At 34.4% G+C, this 22,460-nt stretch overlaps 1 pseudogene; it reads right to left on the bottom strand.

The window, feature by feature from the left end:
- Positions 1–264: 264 nt before the first annotated feature.
- LOC132121163 (serine/threonine-protein kinase H1-like) lies at positions 265–2,202 on the bottom strand (annotated as a pseudogene).
- Between the last annotated feature and the right edge of the window lie 20,258 nt (positions 2,203–22,460).

Genomic DNA, 22,460 nt, shown 5'->3' with positions numbered 1-22,460 from the left:
TTTCATTTTGATCAAACTGCTCCTTTGAACTCACAAATAAAAACTCATACTGTGACACATATTGTAAAAACATGTTTTGTGACATCACATCACCATGGAAACTGTAGCTGCCCCTGAGAATGGCTCTGAAGAGTCGCGGGCGGCTGCTGTGGTCGAAGGGCTCAGCAGGATGTAAGTGATGACACCCAGCGCCCACATATCCACAGACTGCTGCAGGGTCTCTACAGCGTGCCACAGAGTGTCCTCACAGCCCAGTCGTTTAGTCTGATAGCTCTTCTCAACATCTACAGTGTTAAAGGACCTGCAGCCAGCTCCAGAACCAGATAGAAGCGATGCTGTGTTTCAAACACCTCGGACAGACGGATGATGTTGCTGTGCTTCACCCGTCTCAGGACCCCGAGTTCTACCTGACAGGCATCGTGACCCTCCCGACCTTTGACCTCCAGAATTTTGATGTCGAAAGGTTGGCGTGTGCGCACGAACCACGCGGCTGAAGCTGCCACGGCCAATCAGAGCCTTGATGTCATCCCTAAAACAGATATGAACACCCGTGAGATACTATTGTTGTTTTAATTCATATTTTGAATGAGTTTTTATTTTTATATTTTCCATTAGTGACATTTGTAATAGTTTTGTAATTTGTATTAGTTTTTTTTAATATGTCGATATAATTTTTAATACTTTTATTTCCGTTTTAGAACATTCATAGTATTCATAATATTATAGTTTTTATTATTTTTTTGAATTAGTTTTTATTTGTATATTTTCTGTTTTCATTTTTAGTTAGTTTATATCAGTTAGTGTTTTTTTCCATTAATATTACATATTATTATTATTATTATTATTATTTTAAGTACATCAAGCTAAACGAACAAAAATAAAAATGTTGCCATGGCAGCTATCTGGTAAAATACATATATATATATATATATATATATATATATATATATATAATTTCAGTGAAAGTAATTTTACTTCAATTAACAAGTAATGTTTTATGGTTTAAGTTTAACTATATGATAACACTTCATGTTAAACTAAATGAAAATAGGGAAATATTTCCTTGGCAACTAGAGTTTTTATTTATATTTAATTTATTTTATTTCAAGTAACAAAATAGTTATTTTAATAGTTTTTAGTTAACATCAATAACTCTGATGCTATGAAAGACTATTGTGTTGCTGTAATTGTAAATATTGTGAGTGGCACTGCTGGACTAATAAATATAATAAAAAATTTAATAATAGCAGGGATCTGTAATTGACACATTATGTTTGATATCTTAATTCTGCCATCCAGTCTAAAATAATAACATTCATGGCATTGTCAAGAATCCTTCATAAAGGTTATTAGGAATGAAATATAGCTTTGTGCTTACTGCACACTTCTGAAAGATATTAATACTTTTATTAATTGATCAAAAGTTGAAGTCAAATAAATTTCATCAAAAAAATTTTTTCTTCTGAACTTCCAATTCAAAGAATCCTGAAAAATGGATAATAGTCTCACAAAAATATTAAGCAGCACAACTGAACATTGATAATGATAGCAAATGTTCCTTAAAACAGCATATTGGAATGATTTCTGATATTGAAATTTAAACGCATGTATTGCACTCATATAGAAAATTCACATACTGTGCACAGTGTAGTGTACAATCTGCATACTACTGGTACTATTTTTGCAGTATGATAGATGCTATTCTGAACACAACTAAAGTAAACACAACATCAGTACCGCACTGTGAGGCATGGATTAAACTTTGCACAAAACTTTGCATTAGGATTCCTCATCTTCTCTTCCAGATGAACCGATTCTTTGACTCCTTCTGATATTCGTCCTCTGGAAGCTCCTCTGTCACTTCTCCACCTCCAAAGACAAGCTTGTTGTTTCACTTTACTTTTCCCTGTCAATCTCTTGCTTCTTGAAGTTCACAACTGAGTTGATAAGGCAAAAATATAAATTTTTAGAGGGCTCAGGTAGTTACTTCCCATTATAAACACCTTTTTGAAATAATCCATCCAGACGGTGTTAGATGGGCTGACACTTGCCTAATAAGTGAATAAACCATCACAGATCCTCATGTTGGACACATGAGTTTGGGCAGGTTTGGAAGAGCTGCTGTTGCGCACCTGCACACGACTGATGCATTTACAGCAAAAGTGCAACAACACACACCTGAGTGATGGCTGTTTGATTCATGGCTATTTCAGGGGCCCCTAACAACACTATCATTGCCCTGTAACATACAACAAAGGCAGCTTGATCACCTGTGGATGAAACCATATTATTTTGTATCATTAAAAAAAACCTGCCACAGTAATGTTGTCACAGCAAAGCTATGAATATAGGAGGGTTTAAAAAAAAAGAAAAAAAAAAAAAAAAAACAATAACACGCTGTCATATGTCATTGGCATATTTTGTTCTTGACAAAGCCTAATAAGTAAATAAATAAATAAATAAATAAATAAATAAATACATGTTGCACTTTTTTAAATTTCTAAACACTACACAAGTCAAATCTATAGACAGATGACTAAGTAAAAAAACAAAACACGTAATCAGTAAAAAGAAAAAAAAGGGCCCAATTTCCTGCAAATGATTTAATTTTGCTTTTAATTTAATTTTATTTTATTTTTCCATTTAATTTTAATTTTAATTTAAATTTTAACTATTTTTTTTAAATATACATTTATATAGTTTACAGTATATAGTAATTTATTTCAGTTATAGTTATTTTAGTACATCAAGTTTCAGTATTAATTTAGTATAATTGATATTATTATAGTTTCATTTAAATATTTTGAATTAGTTTTTACTTATTTTACATTTGCACTTACATATGCAGTTATATTTTTAATAATTGTTATTTTGTGGTTTTTATTAGCTTTTGCTATTTGTATTAGTTTTTTTTTAAATACGTTTTTTTCTCTTAAATATCTGAATTCATTTAAATTTGTATATTTCCTGTTTTCATTTTAAGTTTGGTAAAAAAAAATTTATGTATGTATATTTTTCATCATTTATTTATTTATTTATTTATAAATAAAAACTAATAAAAATTAGAATGTCGCCTTGGCAGCTATCTGATATATGGTCTTTTTCTACAAAAAAAGATGTCAGTTTTTACTCCTAGGGATGTTTTTTTATATATCCCTTTTAGCTAAAAAAAACAAAACAAAAAACATCATATATATTAAAGTATTTCTTCTCAAATTCTTTCAAAATCAAACAATCGAAGCTAAATTCTAAAGAATTTTAGCAGAAGCTTCAAAGACAAAGTTGATATATAACAATGACAAACTTTATGAAGTCTTAAGAGCAACAAGCAAGTAATAAAATTCTAATTAGAAAACAAAGTAAACTAAACTAAATTTACAAAGACTCATCGGAACAAGCCTGACAATTCAGTAAGATTCAGACTAAAATGGTGAAGGACTGGAAAATCTTTTTCTGAAGTTTATGATTTCTATGAGCTGTAGGCCTAACATATCTGCATAATCCGGCTAACAGCTGATCTTTGATCACAAAAAGCACAAAGAATAAATTTCCCATCACATTAAAGTGTGCTGTAAATGAAGCTGAATAGAATGAGCTCATTTAAAATAATCTTTCTATGAAATGAAGCCACTGTTCAGCCTGACATTAAAACTGCGGTGCATTGAGTCATACCATCTGGATCCTTATTGGATATAATGAAAACACATCTGATGGCATTATACTGACACTATAAAATAATATTAATATACTTAATGCATCTTCAGAAGGCCACAAGCATGAATGATCAAGTTGATGTTTGATGTTGTGTGTGCCTCAGTGTAATTTTCAGTGCCTCCACTAGAGTGCAACATTGAGTTTTCTATGCTCATGAAATTGATGAAATAAATGGATGAAGAGCGTAATTAACTTGTTTTGACTGCTGCGATCATCCATCGCAATCCCCAGATAATCCAAACCTAATCCATTGCCTAATCTGAAACCTTAATTGCCATGGAAACGACACAATACCGAGGACCCCCAGCAATCATGGGCAGATTTACACTCATATGAAGTGTCTGTTGTGTTTTGCTCATGATGTCACTTATCAGGCAGCATGATAAATGCAGTCGACACTCATGACAAAGTGAATAATCAGACTCATTTATAATCGTTCGATGGAGCTTGCAAGAGAAACTTGAATGACTAACCTTTGTCTCCTACAAGAACTTATCATTGATAACAGGAAATGAGCAGGAGGGGGATGTCAGTTTCCTGTTTTATGAAATACATCACTATAATATGCTCTTAACTGCTAGTGTAAAATTGATCTGACTGGTCAAACAGCCTTGAGACTGAACAATCGAGCTAAATGCACTGATATGATCGAGTTAAACAACTTTAAATCTTACTACTTACTGAATACAGAATGCTATACACTGTATACCTATTTTCTCTTTGAATGTTAAGTGAAACAGGATTTATTTGATGATGAATATTAACTCTCTGATGCACAATGTCAAAAAAAGTGGACAGATCATTTTTAACATCCACGGAGTGGTTACTTCCTAATCAACATGCATGATGCCCTTTGACCCTTTATTATAACTATTTGTTTGTCCTTGCTACATTATTTTACACCTTAAATACATGGTGTCAGATATGCAACTCACTCATATTTTGTTTTAAATATAAAATAAATTAATAAATGAGTAAATGTATAAATTACTTTAAATAAAGATTAATCAAAATAAATATTAACCTATAAACATATGGATAAACCTTAACTTAATTTGTCATTTAATAATTAATGCATCAGATAGTTAAATAGTTGTGTCCTACATTGTCACATGACTTTGCATGTGGCATCCAATTATCATCTTAAAAAAAGGTAAGCCCATTTTTCATTCAGTTTTTTGCTAAAATGTAAAACTTGGAAGTCATATCCAATAATGATAATGATAATTGAACTGTAACTACATCTGGATCATTTAACACACTGTAGATGGAATGCATTGCATTGTGGGATACAAGGTTATTATAGATAACTAAAACTTAAAAAAAAATGTTTCTTGAAATAAAATTAACATTAACTGAAATTACACACATTTTAAATCAATGTTCATTTTTTAAACTTTAAATTCTTATTTATATGCCTATTCCGCATATTTATTTTTACTTTTCTTTTCAACTTATGACTAATGAACCCCCCCCCCCCCCCCATTTTGGCTAATCAGAAACTAGCCAATTAGAAGTGCTCTCTGCCTGTCAATGTTTGGCTGATATTGGATTGAAGGACACGTGGGGGGCGGGGTTTTGGAGAGATGCTATGTTTGCTGGAAATGTACAAAATGATTGAAATCACTTACACCAGCTGTAAAACTAGTGGCACACACAAACACTGGATCCTAATTCTGTTGAAAATAAAGTTAAATTGCTGTTCAGATTTTGCTCTCTTCCAGGCTGTTTTACTCTATTGAACTGATAGCATACACTCCTGCCATAGCAAATAAAACACACTTACAGTGTGTGTGTGTTCATTGCTTCCACCATTAAAGTTTACACTCACAGAATGTGATCGCAGCTGCTGGAGTACTCCTGCACTTAGAAGTAGAAATGTAATGTAATGTAATGGAACATTTCTCTGTGACTACCAATAACAATCCCAGTTTTATTAAAACCCAAATCCGTATCTTAGTTCTGGCAGTGAGATGAGGACAGAGTGCAGAATGGATTCAATGGAAGACGTGTTACATGGACCAATTAAGTAAAAAATTTAAAATCTGTTATCATTTATTCACTCTCATGTTGTTCCAAATATGTTTGGTGCTATTTTTCTCTGATGGACACAGAAGGGATTTTTGGAAGAATCTTGACATACATTAGTTTTTTTTTTTCAACAATAATTGTAAAGGTTGAATCTGTATGATAGTGACAGACTTTCACTCTTAAAGGAACAGTTCACCCAAAATGAATTCTGCTATCTGCTTTACTCGCCCTCGAGTTTCCTTCTGCTCGAGCACAAAAGAAGATATGAAAAAAAAAACATACTACAGAAGTCAATGGCTACCATCTACTGTTTGGTTACCAACATTTTGTACTTTGGTTTGGATTAACTTGAGAGTGAGTAAAGGATGACAGAATATTATTTTCTTTTTTTTTATTCTTTTTTTTTTTAGGTGAACCATTTGATTAATATAGACTACAATTTAGTCGATACCTCATGCAAAGCTATATTATTATATGGTTGTATGAGCAAGTTTTATTACACATTTATTATAACTTTTTAGCTTTTTATAACTCGACAGTCATAACTAAAGACTGTCATTGAATAGCAAATATGTGACCCTGGACCACAAAACCAGTCTTATGTGTCAATTTTTTATTAAATTGAAATTTATACATCTGAAAGCTGAATAAATATGCTTTCCATTGATGTATGGTTTATTAGAATCGCACAATATTTGTCAAAATCTGAAAATCTAGAATCTGAGGGTGCAGAAAACTGCCTTTGAAGTTGTCCAAATGAATTCTTAGCAATGCATATTACTAATCAAAAATTAAGTTGATATATTTAAGGTAGGACATTTACAAAATATCTTCATGGAACATTTTACTTAATATCCTAATGAATTTTGCCATAAAAGAAAAATCTATAAATTTGACCATACAATTTATTTTTATAGGCTATTGCTAAAAAAATACCCCAGTGACTTAAGACTGGTTTTGTGCTCCAGGGTCACATATATGTTAAGATTTTTTTAATTCTCCTTGATTCATGGAAAAATTAACATCATATGGGTTTGAAATGACATAGGAGGGATTAAGACTTTTTAACATTTTTGAAAGATATCTTTTATGCCCACCAACGCTGCATATATTCAGTTAAAAAACAGTAATATTGTGAAATACAATTATAGTTCAAAAGAACTGTATTTTATTTTAATATATTTTTAAAATGCAATTATTTCCTGAGATGACAAAGCTGAATTTTTTACACAAATATGAAAAGAAAGTTCAAAAGAACAACATTTGAAAAAACAAACAAACAAACAAACAAAATTTATAAATGTCATTTTGATCAATTTAATGCACCCTTGCTGAAAGTATTGTCGCCAAACTTTTGAAAAGTAGCATATATCTTTAAAAGATACTATAATGTTGATATCTGAAGGAACATTTTGACGTTTTCCAGATTCAACATTTTCTATGTTCATATTTTTTGGACCCAAAAGCATGACATTAATACGTATCCATTCATCCTCTTGCCTTTAATGAATGCTTCAAACTATGAGTCATATTAGCAAGACTCGTAATTGAAGAATTGATTGCAGGCACCATAGTTCATTAGACATCAGTGGGGAAAAGGGACTTATTTACCTTTCAGGTCTTTGCAAACTGGACTAAATCGATCACTTGCTCCACCCATTCAACTGTTCTGTGCGTCCATTTTCCTAGTTTTCATTCCTTCTGCAAAGATCTGGTGAAGCTGGGATTTTTTTATCTGGTCATCCTGCTGAGCTGCATCTGCAATAAGGAGCTGTGATGTGGCCCTGCGGCATGAAAACTAAACTAATCAGCGTAAGGAGTTGGGCCTCCTCCGTCACAGCAATGAGCTGTTTCTCTCGGGAGAGCCTGATGAATACGCTCATTTTCCTGCGGACAGTCCGTCGGAGGAACAGGAGCAGAGGGAGGTGGGGTTGGAAGAGGTCAGTGGACAAATAGCCCGTGACGCCTCGATTGAGCAAATCATGAACCTTGCATCAGTTGGTAAAAACTAGATTAAAGTGATGGATTGTGCAGCCTGCGTCCCTCGCTTTATGAAGCTGAGAAGATGTGTGCTCTCTGATGTGCAATTAATGGACATGTCTGCTAATTGGTTTCTGCTGGTTTTGGCCTCGGGGTGTAGAGGAGCAGGACTATCAGATGAGGTGCATGAACAACAGGCAGATAGCCAGGACGTGGCAATCTGTTCATGAATCATTTTGCGCTGCGGTGGTTCTGGTTGTACTTCAGAACCGAGATTTTGCAATAGACATCAAATGACCCAATGGTTTATGCAACCAACCAACCAGTCAATAATAATACAAAAAATACTCAAAATAAAACTCAGAGTGCAAATCATTTTTTTTAGACTTTTATTTTGCATGGATGAATTAAATTAATAAAAAGTGACAGTAAAAACCTTAAAATTTAATAATAAAAATATTATGCAACACAACAGCAAATGATTTCTGAAAGGTCATGTGACACTGAAGACTGGAGTAATGATGCTGATAATTCAGCTTTTCAATGAAAGGAATAACATTTTTTTTTAAACATATTAAAACAACTAAATTAAATGTAATATGTTAACAATACTACAGTTTATACTGTATTTTAATCACATAAATGCATCCCTGGTGAGCATAAGAGACTTCTTTCAAAAACATTAATATATGTATACATAGTGTTATTTTAGTATCACTAAGGTACTATTATAGTTTTTATTCTTTCTTTTATTTTAATTTTTTGAATGTACTTTCCATTTTCATTTTAAACAAATTTTTTAAAATTTTTTTTAATTTGTTTACATTTTCATTTAGTTAATGTTTATTTTATTTAAAAGAAACTTTATGGTTCTGGTTTTAGTTGTAATTTTAGTTTCAATGACTCTGATATAAATAATATACACAAGTACCCATCAAAAGTTTGGAATAATTAAGTTTTCTTTTTTTTTATCATTTTTGACAGAAGTCTAGTATGCACACTCAATGCTGCATTTATTTTATTAAAAATGCACTAAAACAGAAATATTACTTTATTTTTAAATAACTTTTTAATATTTCAATTTATTTAAAAATGAAAAATTGTACAAATAATAAACATTAACGTGTGTGTGTACACACACACACACACACACACACACATATATATAATATATATATATACATACATAGGATATATAGAGATGTTATCTTCTGTCCTGTCCAAATGAGGGGTTTTCTATGAGAGGACATAAGTACAGAAAGCACACAGCAATCATTCACAGACATCTGATGTCTCAGCATGGTCTCTTGGTGACCGTAAAGGAAAATGTTACCTCAAAATGGCTAGCTAAGGCCAAAACAAGAGTATATATTGCTATCATACGTCTTGGTGACAAAGTGGAGTGCTTCAAAGGGGTTAAAATCACTCCTCGCTGGGATGTCATGTGTTGTGACAAACAAGGAGTATTTTTAATGTATTTCATTCAATAGCCTTGAAAAGCCGTGATAGATTAAACCATAACATTTGAACCATGGCAACAGTAAAAAGCTATTCCAATACCGTTTCCCCTACAATATTTCTGTCACACTGAAAGAAAGTTTACTCAGAGGGGTAAAATTAGTCTGTAGGGAGATATTCAATTAAACACAAGAGATATGCCACTTCTGCTTGAGCTTTCAGAAATCTAATATTCGTTCAGTACATCCATCAAGCCTCAGGGCAAACTCAGACCCGTCCAGAGCTGAAAAAGTCTCATGCATTGAAAAGAAGCAAATTAAATTTGAAAATGGGGTTGTCAAATTACTTCAATTATGCTGGACCTTGAATTTCCATCACATGGATTGCACCGAATGGATTACGTCTCCTAATTACTGAGGAGCTTTTCAAGGGGAATGATTTCTGTCACTTTGTTGTGGTTAAACTCTTCATTTCTCCTGCTTAAGTGCACTGGTTGCTACTGTGAGGCACTTAGCAAGAAAGTAGCTTAAATGTTTAATCATCAAACATTAGCACCTTATTTAACAAACGTGCTTGAGGACCTTCATTCCGCTGCTCTTAATATTGTGGAATGGAAGCGGTTGGGCAAGACGAAAGCAACTGTGTTGAAACATGAAATGAATTTATAATCAGCTAGTTTATAAAGAAACAAACACAAGATGAGGCTCAAGGAATATTTCACCTATAATTGTCCTCCCCCAAAACTCTGAAATCTTATTTGTGTTCCGATTAAAAAAGGGCACTTCAGGTAAGATTAGCATTGAAAATCACTTATTTCAGTTTGTTACTCACACTAAGCTGTGGTGTGACTTCAGATAAAAAGTCCAAATAATAAGTTAGAAAATTGCATTTAATTTTGTAGAATTGATTTTGGTCAGAATAAAATGGATGTGCTGCACAATTATGTAATAATTATTATAATAATAGTCCACTTTTATGTAGTTGTTTTGTGTTGTAGCTGTTTAAACATTGTTCAGAAAATCTTGTTTTGTGTTTAATAATGTAGGAACGGCATGAAGGTGAGAAATAATACAAAATAATAATACAAAATCTTAATTTTTGAGTGAAATTTCCTTTTAAGAAGATAATTTGGAACTCAAGCAACACGCGCGCGCACGCGCACGCACACACACACACACACACACACACACACACACACACACACACACACACACACACACACACACACACACACACACACACACACACACACACACACACACACAGTGTAACATGGCTGTATATTAGAATGACATATTGCCACAACACCCATTGAGAAAGCTGATAAGAGTGCATCTTATCACAAGAGCACAGCCCCTCTACATTACATCTCATATATTTATCTACATCTCCACTTCCCACATGTCATATTTATTTTCACACCTTAACAAGACGGGAGGATATCGGCTGTAAACTCAAGACCTGTTGTAATGCTGTTATGGCCAAAAGCATATAAGAGTCCTTATGCACATTCACAACCTCAGTAAACCCAAGTACAACACTGGGGCAAATAAGTGTTAAAGGTGACCTTTACACCATCTTGACAATGATCTCAGGATTTTCCCTTCAAAAGTTTGTGGTCAGTTTTTTTTTTTTTGTGAATTGATTAATACTTTTACTCAGTAAATTGATCACAGGTTACAGTAAAAAAAAAAAAAAAAAAACAAATGTTAAAAAATACTTATATATATATATATGCTGTTCTTTTGAACTTTCTATTCATCAAAGAATCTTTAAAAAATGCATCATGGTTCCCACACAAATATTTTGGGAAATGTAACTGTTTTCAATATTTATAATCAGCATATTTGAATGATTTCTAAAGGATCATGTGAAATTCAGTTTGCATCACAAGAATAACAATTACATTTTAAAATATATTCAAATATATAACAGTTGTCGTAACAGTTGTATTACAATTTTACAATATTACTGTTTTTACTGTGCTTTTGATCAAATAAATACTGTTTCGGTGAGCAGAAAAGAGTTCTCTGATTAAAACATAAAAAAAAGAGAAAAAAATTATAGTATACGCACATATCACATTATTACTGTACCATAGTATTGAAGATGTGTTGAAATTATATGATTATGAGTCAGTCACATGAGTGGTAAATGCCTGCAATTCCCTGGCAGCTGATACAGGGACAACACAAATCCATTTAACACTGAGCCTAAAAAAAAAAAATAAAATTCTAACCAACCAAACACACCCTGCGGTACCAGCATTTTTATCCATTCAAGGGTGTGATTTATTGATTGGATACACTGCATACATCGTTTCATCCACTCTAGTCTCTGCTTACTACCTCTGCTCTTGTCTGCACCCTAAAATGTCCAATGTGTGATTCATCCAAAATATGTTTCATCCCAACATCACTAAAGTTGTGGTATCTGGGGATGTGAATAAATCATGTGTTGTGGCATGTGAAGAATCTCTCCCCAAATGTCGTGGGGCTCTCTAACGTTTTTGAACGCTTGAGAAACCACTCTCTTATGAAAGCCACAAGATAAATGTAGTGGCCTGTTGTTAAGATGAAGTTTTCTAGGGCAAGGAAGTGATGTGGTCTTGTTCAGCTAGCATCTTGAAACAAGCTGATGAAAAATAAAGGCGGGAAAAATAAGAAAAGCTTGTATTGCTTCCATTTCCAGCTATCAGTATTAAATACACATGCTCTGAGAGGTTTCTTGCCAGGCTTCTTGATTGCAGACTCCATTTGTTGGTGCAGCAGGTGCTGTCTGTGGTACTGAACCCCAGTGGTGCAATACGGTCACTGTCCATGGTACTGAATACAGAAGCTTATCCTATAAATGAGTCCCAACCAGGGCCATGTGTATCCAGCAGGTTTAGGGTTTAAATTTTTTTTTGTTAACATAACATGTCTAAAATACAACCTCGGGAGTCATTTTGAATTATGCTATTTGGCGTGTCTGGTTTTCACATCAATTGTTTTGTTTTTAAAGATAATCATTGTAATCATTGTTACTTTAATCATTTGATGCTACCGAAGGCACATTTGAGCCTTACTGATGGGGCAATGGGGTAGATATAACACACACACACAGACACACACACACGCACACACACACACACGCACACACGCACGCACACACGCACACACACACACACACACACACACACACACACACACACACACACACACACACACACACACACACACACAAAAGCACTAAAAAAGACAATTGTTGTGCAATATAATTGCATTGAAATAACACCATGCGCCGCTGTCCCTTGATTAATTTAATTTGAATGCAATTAAATGGTATTGCTGTTCATTTTTCAATGTTTTCAATGGAGGATTCAATGTCGACTAATAAAAATAATGTAATATCTGTAATGCAGACATAACAATTGCCAGGTTGTTACTCTGCTTGTGTAATTATAATAAAAGTAGGCTGAGGAAGTTTTGACAGCAAAATAAGTTGTTGTGATGGATTGCATGTGATGTAATACAATTAAAAGAAATTAAGGATTTGCATTTTAATGACATTATTATCATCAGACAGATTCATTAGTCTTTATTAGTTTGGTATCAGTGCAGACAAGTGCAGTCAGCAGAGCATGAGAAATGTAATGACATGAAAGCACTTCAGTGTAGCGACAGCAACACACACAGACACACACACACACACACACACACACACACACACACACACACACACACACACACACACACACACACACACACACACACACACACACACACACACACACACACACAGACCCAAACAGCACGTAGATATGCTGCTGGGTGTCAGTGCAAGCTGGAGAAACTAACTAGAGCTTTAAATGGAACTGTCATAACCTTAGATCATATCACACACACACCATCATCAACATATCACATCACTTCATATCATCTTGCCTTTTCTAGGCAGACATGGCAATGACAGCTAGCAGATGGGTCAGAGTTGTCATGACGACAGACCATCATGATTTGGTGGCTCAGATATAAGCATGTGTGTATGTGTTTGGAATGTATATGTCTCTCTTTTTCCTTCTCATGGCCTCCCTTGTGCTTATTTTGTATTATCGAACAAACACACAGAGTTTTACTCTAATTATTAGGTTTAATTATAAGCCTTTTTTGGTGTTTGAACAGGGTTAATTAATTAAGTCAAAGAGGCACCCTTATTTTCCACACTGATTATCATCAATTAATTTAGCGTACACAACAAGATAAGACAACTGTCTTTGGTTCATGCAGGTAATGAACAAAACCCCAACAGGAAATATTGCAGGTTAGAAACAAGTCTGAAGCCATGTATTTGTGTGAGGAATGGACTAAAATGTAAAGGTATTTTTGAAAATGTACTAACCCTCAGGCCATCCAAAATGTAGATGAGTTTGTTTCTTTATCAGAACAGATTTGGATTACATCACTTGCTCACCAATGGCTCCTCTGCAGTGAATGGGTGCCGTCAGAATGAGAATCCAAACAGCTGATAAAACATCACATTAATCCACAAGTAATCTACACCAGTCAATCAAACATTTACGGTGCCACATTTGAGTGAAAAACATATTGATTTCATCCTGTTCCTCATGATATGGTTTTAGAAGACTATATAGTGTGGAAGTCATATCCATGACTTATTATGTGCTGTTTTCGTGTGTTTTCATATTTTTTGATGCTCAACAACAAAAAAAAAGAACATGTCTGAGATTTAGTGAAACGTCGCCTTTTGAGAGAATCTGAGTCAACTCTGCATTTCTATCTTGAAAATAATGTAAAAATCTAATTTAACTTTCATTTTTTTCTTTCTTTTGTGCAAAGAAAAAAAAACTGGCACTATATTTCTAAGGGCTGTGATAAAGAGTGGCACAGCCACACTGAAATTTGATTGCCGATCCTCCAATTTCATTGGGCTAGACTCGCTAGATTACTGTCAATCTGACGATGCCTGTATGCACATTGGATAATTGCTTCCTGATTGTTGCATGCAAAGTTTGCATTTGGAGTGCTAAAAACACCATTAGATAAAATGAATCCTGTCAGTGCTTTGGCAAGGTAATGTTTTTTTATTTTATTTTTATTTTTTTGCCATGCAATAAAGTTCAAAGGGCATTTTTAAATATTGGTACAGTAAAACGTGCACAAAATCAGTATTTTGTTTACACAGTATTTGTGGAAGTCGAGAAATCATGTTGCAAAATTGTTCCAAAGCTGTGTGTTTTTGCACCAATGCATTGTTGAAGAATCAGTGTGTCATGTAATATTCCCATATATAAAACTTTAACAGCCAATTACAAAATATTGCTAAAGTAAAATTCTGTAATTGTTTAGATCAATACATCCTTTATTAAACTGCTCGAATTTAGCAAAATGAGTCACAATAAGCACATTTTCAAAATTTATTTGTTTTATTTTTTACATTCTCCATTAAAAGAACTTCAAAATTATGTATAATTTGTTGGAATCAGAAGAAAAATTACTGATAGACACCTGTTTGAAGTTGATAGAGTCAGCAAAGTAAATTTAGAGAAAAACTGATTTAAAGTTTTCTAAAGGTTCCAAAGCAAAATGAGATATATTTACCCTACTGTAAACCTTTGTATAGCCCATGTGTATTGGGATAGAGCGCCGTCGGTGTCATCTTTATGCATGCACTTCGGAAGAAAGTCAGTGTGAGGAAGTGAATGAAGAAAAGGTACTCCTCTCAGAAAATGTACAAACAAAGATACTTTAAGATGTTTAATTTCTATTTGGAGCATTGGGACCGCAAGACGAGGGCTTAATGAACACAGTTTTGTGAAAATCTCAAATATTAATAGCTGTTGCTATTTAAGATTTGAGCGTTAACATAATCAGTTTGATATTATTTAGAGTTGGATGGGGTGCCAATAGGGATTTTGCCTAGGGTGTCAAAATGGCTAGAAACGGCCCTGATGACATTGATCAAATGCATTCTCACAGTCGTTTCTTTATTGGTATGCAGTTAAGGCTCATGCTTGGCTGTGCACCAAAAAGTGCAATTTCTAATGTATCTGACAACTAGCGTCTCAACTGGCACATCATTCAGCACCCACATAGTTTGCATCCTCCCCACTGAACGCATTTAATAGTGAGATGTTTCTCTCCTGCCTACCCATTGATCATGTGGCAAACTCAGATTCTCTCGACTACAACATATTAGGGCTGATGACAAGCAGAAAATGTTACAAATGAGCTTGTACAAATTTGTCAGGTAGTGTAACAGTCAGAATGTGCAGGAACACATTTGCCCCCCACCCCCTGCTTTGATAGGCCCTTCTCTTTGATTTCGCTGTCTCTATTTTGTCATGTGCATTATCTCTCCATCACATCACCTTTTTATGACAGTTTTGCTGGCGATTAAAATAACTGCTCCTCTCAAAATGCAAGTTTGCTGAAAATGTTATCAGCCTCAGGTCATCCAAATATGTAGATGACTTTGTTTCTTCACTTGAACAGATTTGGAAAAATGTAGCATTACATCACTTGCTCACCAGTGGATCCTCTGCAGTGAATGGGTGCCGTCAGAAAGAGAGTCCAAACTGCTGATAAAAACATCACAATAATCCACAAGTAATCCACACCACTCCAGTCTATCAATTAACATCTTGTAAAGGGAAAAGCTGCAACCTTAAACTTCCATTATAAATAAAAATGCTTCCTGAAACCTTACTGATGCATGTGTATGTTATAAAGACGCAGTTTCTCTTCACAAGCCACAAGCCATTTACTGATGTAATGGAGTGGTGTGGATTACTTGTGGATTATTGTGATGTTTTTATCAGTTGTTTGGACTCTCATTCTGATGGCACCAATGCACTGAAGAGGATCCACTGGTGAGAAAATGATGTAGTGCTACATTTCTCCAAATATGTAGTGATGAAGAAACAAATTTAACTACCACTTTAATGGCCAGAGGATGAGTACATTTTCAGCTCATTTTTAGGACAAATTCCCAAATTTACAGCCATTTTGTATCTCAGAGTAGCACAAAGTAGTGGTTTTCTGAATGAATCAGAGTTTATGAGCAAATTGGTTACGCAAATGACTTCATTATTATCTTTGAATGTATTGGTTGAGCAAACGACTTAGAGACTCATACATATAGTAAAGAGTCAATTGTTTAATTAGTGAATGAATCAGTGTTTTTGAACAAATCAGTTGAATGAATGACTCATTGACTCATAAAGAGAGTCACATGTTCGCTCCTGAGGGAATTATTCTTTTGAACAAATCAGCTGACTGAATGATTCAGCAATCCACCTAATGGTGTATGGACATAACACGCAGAAAGAGTGATGGAAAATTGTCACCACTTTACACAGACTCAATGTCTGGAAGGTGCAGGGGTGGTGGGGAGGTGGACCAGAGGGGTGTAAGTAACATTTTGGGTGAAATGGATATAAATTCAACAGCAGCCAAAAGACTTAATACTGAACATACTAAGCCAGTTGGAATTAAGAAATGTTTTGTGGGTAAAGCCTGTGTATAGCACATAAGTCAAAATGACTGACACCACATGTAAGCCAGGTAGATCAACCTTGAGAAAAACAGTTTTTAACTGCTGAAGATATTATTAAGCTTTGTTTGTGAACTGGACAGTGTCAATGCAGCTACTGAGACAAAGAATGTGCCTGTGTACAGTCCAGATGGGTATTACAATCTTGTAAGGATGGTGAGAAAGACCATGCCATACAAAGTTAGACCTTAGTCACAGTGACTTTTTATCACACATGGTCCAAAACAAAACCAAAGATGCAGAAAATCAAGTGGCTGTGCTACACAAAAGAAGATCCAAAATGTATTCATTTCAAATATGAACTGTCTGATATATATATATATATATATATATATATATATATATATATATATATATATATATATATATATATATCACAAAGGCATCTGTAAAGGCTTTTCAATCGCCCATTTGGCCAAATTGTTAAGCGGCTAGGCTTACTATTTTTGTAAAATTAATAACATTCAGATGTACCCATGTTTTTATATACAAAATGTGTATACTGTCATCAGTGTGTGTACACATATTTATTATAAAAGATTGAAAAATATACATGAAGTCAGAACTATGTTTTTTTTTTGGCCTCCTTTAAAGTCCTCGATACACACACACACACACACACACACACACACACACACACACACACACACACACACACACACACACACACACAAACACACACACAAATTCACATGGCATTGTTTTTTTTATAGATATATTACCTGTCCTACTGCCCACCTCATTTTCTCTCTCACATCTGTGGAGAGCTGCATCTCTGAACTTTCTCGTATTTCACAGTGGGTGGAGGATGTGTCTGATATCTGAACTCAACCCCACCTCTCCTCCAACCTCAGAGATGTAGAGAGCGAGCCGGAGTGAGGGAGGGGAGAACACAGATCATGATAAATAACAAGAATAGGAATGAGTGTGTAGCTCTCCTCTTTTCGTTCCCTGAGATATGTCATTAAGATGACGAGGGAATTTGCTGCAATTCACTGACAGTTTTTTGGCAAATGTCCCTATAACTGATGAAAGACCATTTTATGCTAGAATCTTGCTTGGCAGATTTAATTGAGAAAGAAAGATGCATAGAAAACTGTGATTTCTTCCTCTTGATTTGGATTTGTTAAACACCTACAGATTTCCCTTTCTGCATGCCAGACACATTGATATCAGTCTAAGATTGGCTTATTGCTCTCAGTGTCTCTATAGCAGACAGCAAGGACAGGAGTTAACACCCCCCATGCTTAAGATAAAATCACCCCTCATTTGATATGAATTAGACTCGGTGTCATTCAGCTGCTGTAAATGAATACCTGCCATTTGGAGAACACAATTCTGTTTATTACTGCAGCTTCACAACACCTGCAAAGTGGCTCATAATGTACCAGCACATTTGGAGAAATCTTTGTGAAAGTAAAAAAAAATATATAATAAATAGCTGTTAACTCACTCATCCTCAGACTATTCAAGATGTAATGTAATGTATTACGGTGCATTAAATTAAGCACAGAACTTCCAATTTTTTACTTAAAACGTGCAAAACCCTATTGGAAAAACTCACATTAATGGTGTTTACATCATGTCTGAAAGATTGTATTTAAGTTTGACACAAATTAACATCATCACAAAGTCTTAAAAAATGTCTGGGAAACTCAGGATTTTCTTTAAAGAAATAGTATACCCCAAAAATAAAATCTTGAGCTTTAGAAAAGATGAGAACACAGCAAAACAGCACCTAAAAAGTAGCCCTTGCACGCTATATATATATAAAGTCTTCGAAAGCCATTGCTTTGTATAGAGGCCGGAAGCAATGTTAGTCACTCAAAGTTGGCAACTGAAACACTAAATGTGATTGGTTGTTGCATCATATTGAAATGCACAAGTGTACTTACAGGAATAGTTCACCTAAAAATTACAATTTGCTGAACATTTACTTACCCATGGGTCATCCGAGATGTAGATGAGTTTGTTTCTTCATCCGAGATTTTTTTAAGCATTGCATCACTTGCTCACCAATGGCTCCTCTGCAGTGAATGGGTGCCATCAATGGCTGCGCACTGCTCCGGGTGTGTGTTCACGGTGTGCAGAGCACAAATTCAGTGTATGGGTCACCATACTTGGCTGTAGGTCACGTCACTTTCACTTTTTTTTCACTTTCACAATGCCACTTGAGTCAAACAACTGGAAACTCTTTCAGATATCCCCAACTCCAATATCACACAAACATGTCTTGGAGCTGGACATGTACTGCCAATATTAATAATAATAATAATAAACCTTTAAGCAAATGAATGCATATATAAGTCAGACTTCCTACATTATGACAACAAAATGAATATGACAATATAATTTGTAAATACAGGTGTGTAAAACACAGCTTTTCTTTAGATACATAGCATCATTTATCCTTGATTTGGTTTCTAGGAGATTTCTTTATTGAGTTGAATAGCTGAAAAGCAAATAGTTGTATTTAGCATTGTAATCTGTCTTAATGTATCATCTTCCAAGCATCAGACAACAGAATGCCTTTAGGGTCATTAGCCAGAGAAATCAAGTGCAAATATCCCACATTAGTATATATCCTAAACAATCACCCTAAATATTTTTATACCAATGAAGGCAGTTTGCATTTATTAATAAAAGAAAGGCTTCTAATATTTTCCCCCAGAACGTGAAAAGGAAACACTCTTTGTAGCAGAAGCAAACAGGCACCTCTGATTGTCAAGTCTTATTAAGATTCTCTAATTTGCTGTCAAGGATTGAAAAACCACAAAGGGTTGTTCTGCATGCAGAGGCGAGAATCAGTCTGAAGACATTTGAGAAGTTTAAGTCATGATAAATTTATCAAATTCATAAATACAAGGTGTTGTGAAAACTTAGCAATTGTGAAGAAGGGTCACGACTGAATAACTTGTCATGTGCATTTTAATGAAGGTCGGCCATATACAGTATGTTAGTTATGTAGGGATAAGCGGAAAAACGTTATGCTTTTTGTTTATTTATTCATGAAAATGTCTAGTATACAGCTTGGAAATTTTACGTTAAACATTTTTTAGAATGTGTACATAATGTCATATTACAATATATATATACATACATATACATTCTTGCTGTATTAAGTTTATCGGTCTCTTAAGACATGACTCCATCATAAACACAGACATATACCCTCTCTCTCTAATGTCAACAATGGCAATTCTCTCTTCAAACGTACCATTAATTTCCCCAGGCGTATGGCAGGGATTAGTGCAGCTGTCTTTGGGGTCATTCAGGGAAACATATAAGGAGGATCTTTCCTGTTCACTTTTATCTTCTCGCAGATCTGTGGACCTTTTAAACATGGCACATTTTGATGCCAGGTTTCTTGTATCTAGCCGCTGGGAGTGATTGTTCAGGGGCATGTGAAATGATCATGCTTCCATGAGCTTTTCAGGTCACAGATACAAAGTCAAGTTCCAGCTGATTTCAACTGATCTGGCCTGAAAGTAAGCTAAAACAGGTGCAGATTGTGGAAAATCAACTCAAAACTGCTGTGGGTCATTTACTTCTGTTTTATTGGCTGGTCTCTGAAAAGAGCATGCTTCAAAACATTACATTTGGTGTTACATTAAACATACAATTAAAAACAGAAGACAAACTTAACTAACTAACTAACTAACTAAAAAAATATTAACTAGCATTCAAAAGTTTGAAGCCAGTAAATTTTTTATTACTTTTATACTGTAAAAATGCATAAAACTGATCAAATGTGCCAGTAAAGCATGAATAATTTTAATCTATTTCAAATAAATGCTGCTCTTTTGAACCTCAACAAATAATTATTTCAAACAAATAGTATTTAAGAACCACTTTAATTGTAGATTTTCAGAAAATGCAAATTACACATCCATAATCAATTTTAATGATATATGCTTAAGATAACATTGAAATACAGTAAGGTGTTTTTTTTCTTTTTTCTTCTGTGTAATTAAATCACCCTAATTATCATATGTAGATTCAACAGTAAGTTAGCCAGTAGTTCACAAAACATTGAAAAGTGTTTGAAAGTGTGAAAGTGTTTGGGAAACTGTCTGGAAAAAGTTATTTTTGCAATTCAGTTTGGTGCTGCTACTTGGATAGAAATTACACAATGAGACTTTAAAAGTTAATATGAATGCATCATTTACCCTGTCACAGCTAACAAGTGCTGGGAATGGGTCAACATTTCCATATCACTCACTATTTCCATTTTCCTAAATCTGTAGTGGGATGAACACAGACTCTGATGGTAAACTATTAAAATACTTCAAGCTCAAAGCAATGAAGCTGCCCTGATATGCTTCTCTCCACTCTAATAGAAAATAACAGAGAAAATGTTCAGAGACCGTCTGACAGCAAAAGATGTAGTATGAAATTATGAAGCTCATATCATGTCCGTAAACCCAGCCGCCCTTGTCAAATGAGTGTACTCATTAAACATGCAGATTCTGCATATTACAGCACACGGTGGGAATTAGCATGAAAAATGTGAGATAAGTTAACGCAGAATGTTTAATGCAGAAAGCAGTTACAACAGACTACAACGGCTAGGACACCAGTCTAACACGAATTAATACTTAAATGTGATGTATTTAACACGGACCTAATAGTGTTAGCTCGCTGGAGATAATCGTATCGCTTTAACAAGCTCCTGACATACTGCAGACTGCAGTGGAAACAGCTTCACATTAAAATCTTATAAGGCATAATGATTTTGTAAACAACCCATGTAAAATGTTTATGGAAAAGATACTGTCTTCATTCTAAAAGATAGTGAACTACCTACATAGACAGCATTTACAGCATCAGAGACACTCTCACAGTATGAAGTGTTACGATTCTTCTCAAAGATCGCAACAAAGTTAGGGAGACGCCACACAACCGCTGCGTAAACAATAAGATTTATTTAAATAAAGTAATAAACATGAAGTGTCAAGAGATCAGTATAAATGTTAGTCAGCGTGTCAGCATGTAATTGTAAGTAAGCCAGCTCAAGTGATATCAGTCCAACCAAACATAAAGAGAAGTTCGAATCAACATATTGACATCAGATCTCCGAAACGGCTGTGATCTCCCATAGCCCACACATCCCGTCAGCTCTCCAGAAGCCTCCAGACCCGCAACACCAGCGAGCCATCGTCTCCCTCTCTCTGTTTGACAGTGTGTCTTTTAAAGTAGCCTGATCTGGTTCAGGTGTAAAGCCACGCCCACCAGCAATCAGCCTGTATCTCGGGACAAACACACAAGCACTCACTGCACAAGACTCATTGAACCGTCACAGAAGACAATACGAAAAAGTTGATACTTCTTTATCTAAATTTGAAGGTAGCATTGTGTATATCCTTAACGGAGAAGGCAATCCCACATTGCATTGCAACAACCTCAGTAACTCTGGTGAGGGAAAGCAAGAGAAATGTTGATTGTAAATAATTCATTAAATACTGAAAAGTACTGATAATAAATGTTATGGTAAAAAAAAAAAAATATATAAAAATATTTAATTCAAAATCTTAAAATAATTTTCAATAACAAATGTAAAATATATACAGTTACAATTAACAAACATTTAACATTATAAGTGAATGATTCCAAATGCTTCACAGTTGCAGTAGATTTCAAATGTGTTTAATATGTACATTTTATTATGCTAATGATACCGCACAATAGTTTAAGCATTTAACTAATTTAATTGTATATTTTAC

Source organism: Carassius carassius, chromosome 39 (assembly GCF_963082965.1).
Source record: "Carassius carassius chromosome 39, fCarCar2.1, whole genome shotgun sequence".
NCBI classification, from domain to species: Eukaryota; Metazoa; Chordata; class Actinopteri; order Cypriniformes; family Cyprinidae; genus Carassius; species Carassius carassius.
The sequence above is the reverse complement of the archived record's forward strand: the minus strand, read 5'-3'. Positions and strand labels throughout refer to the sequence as shown.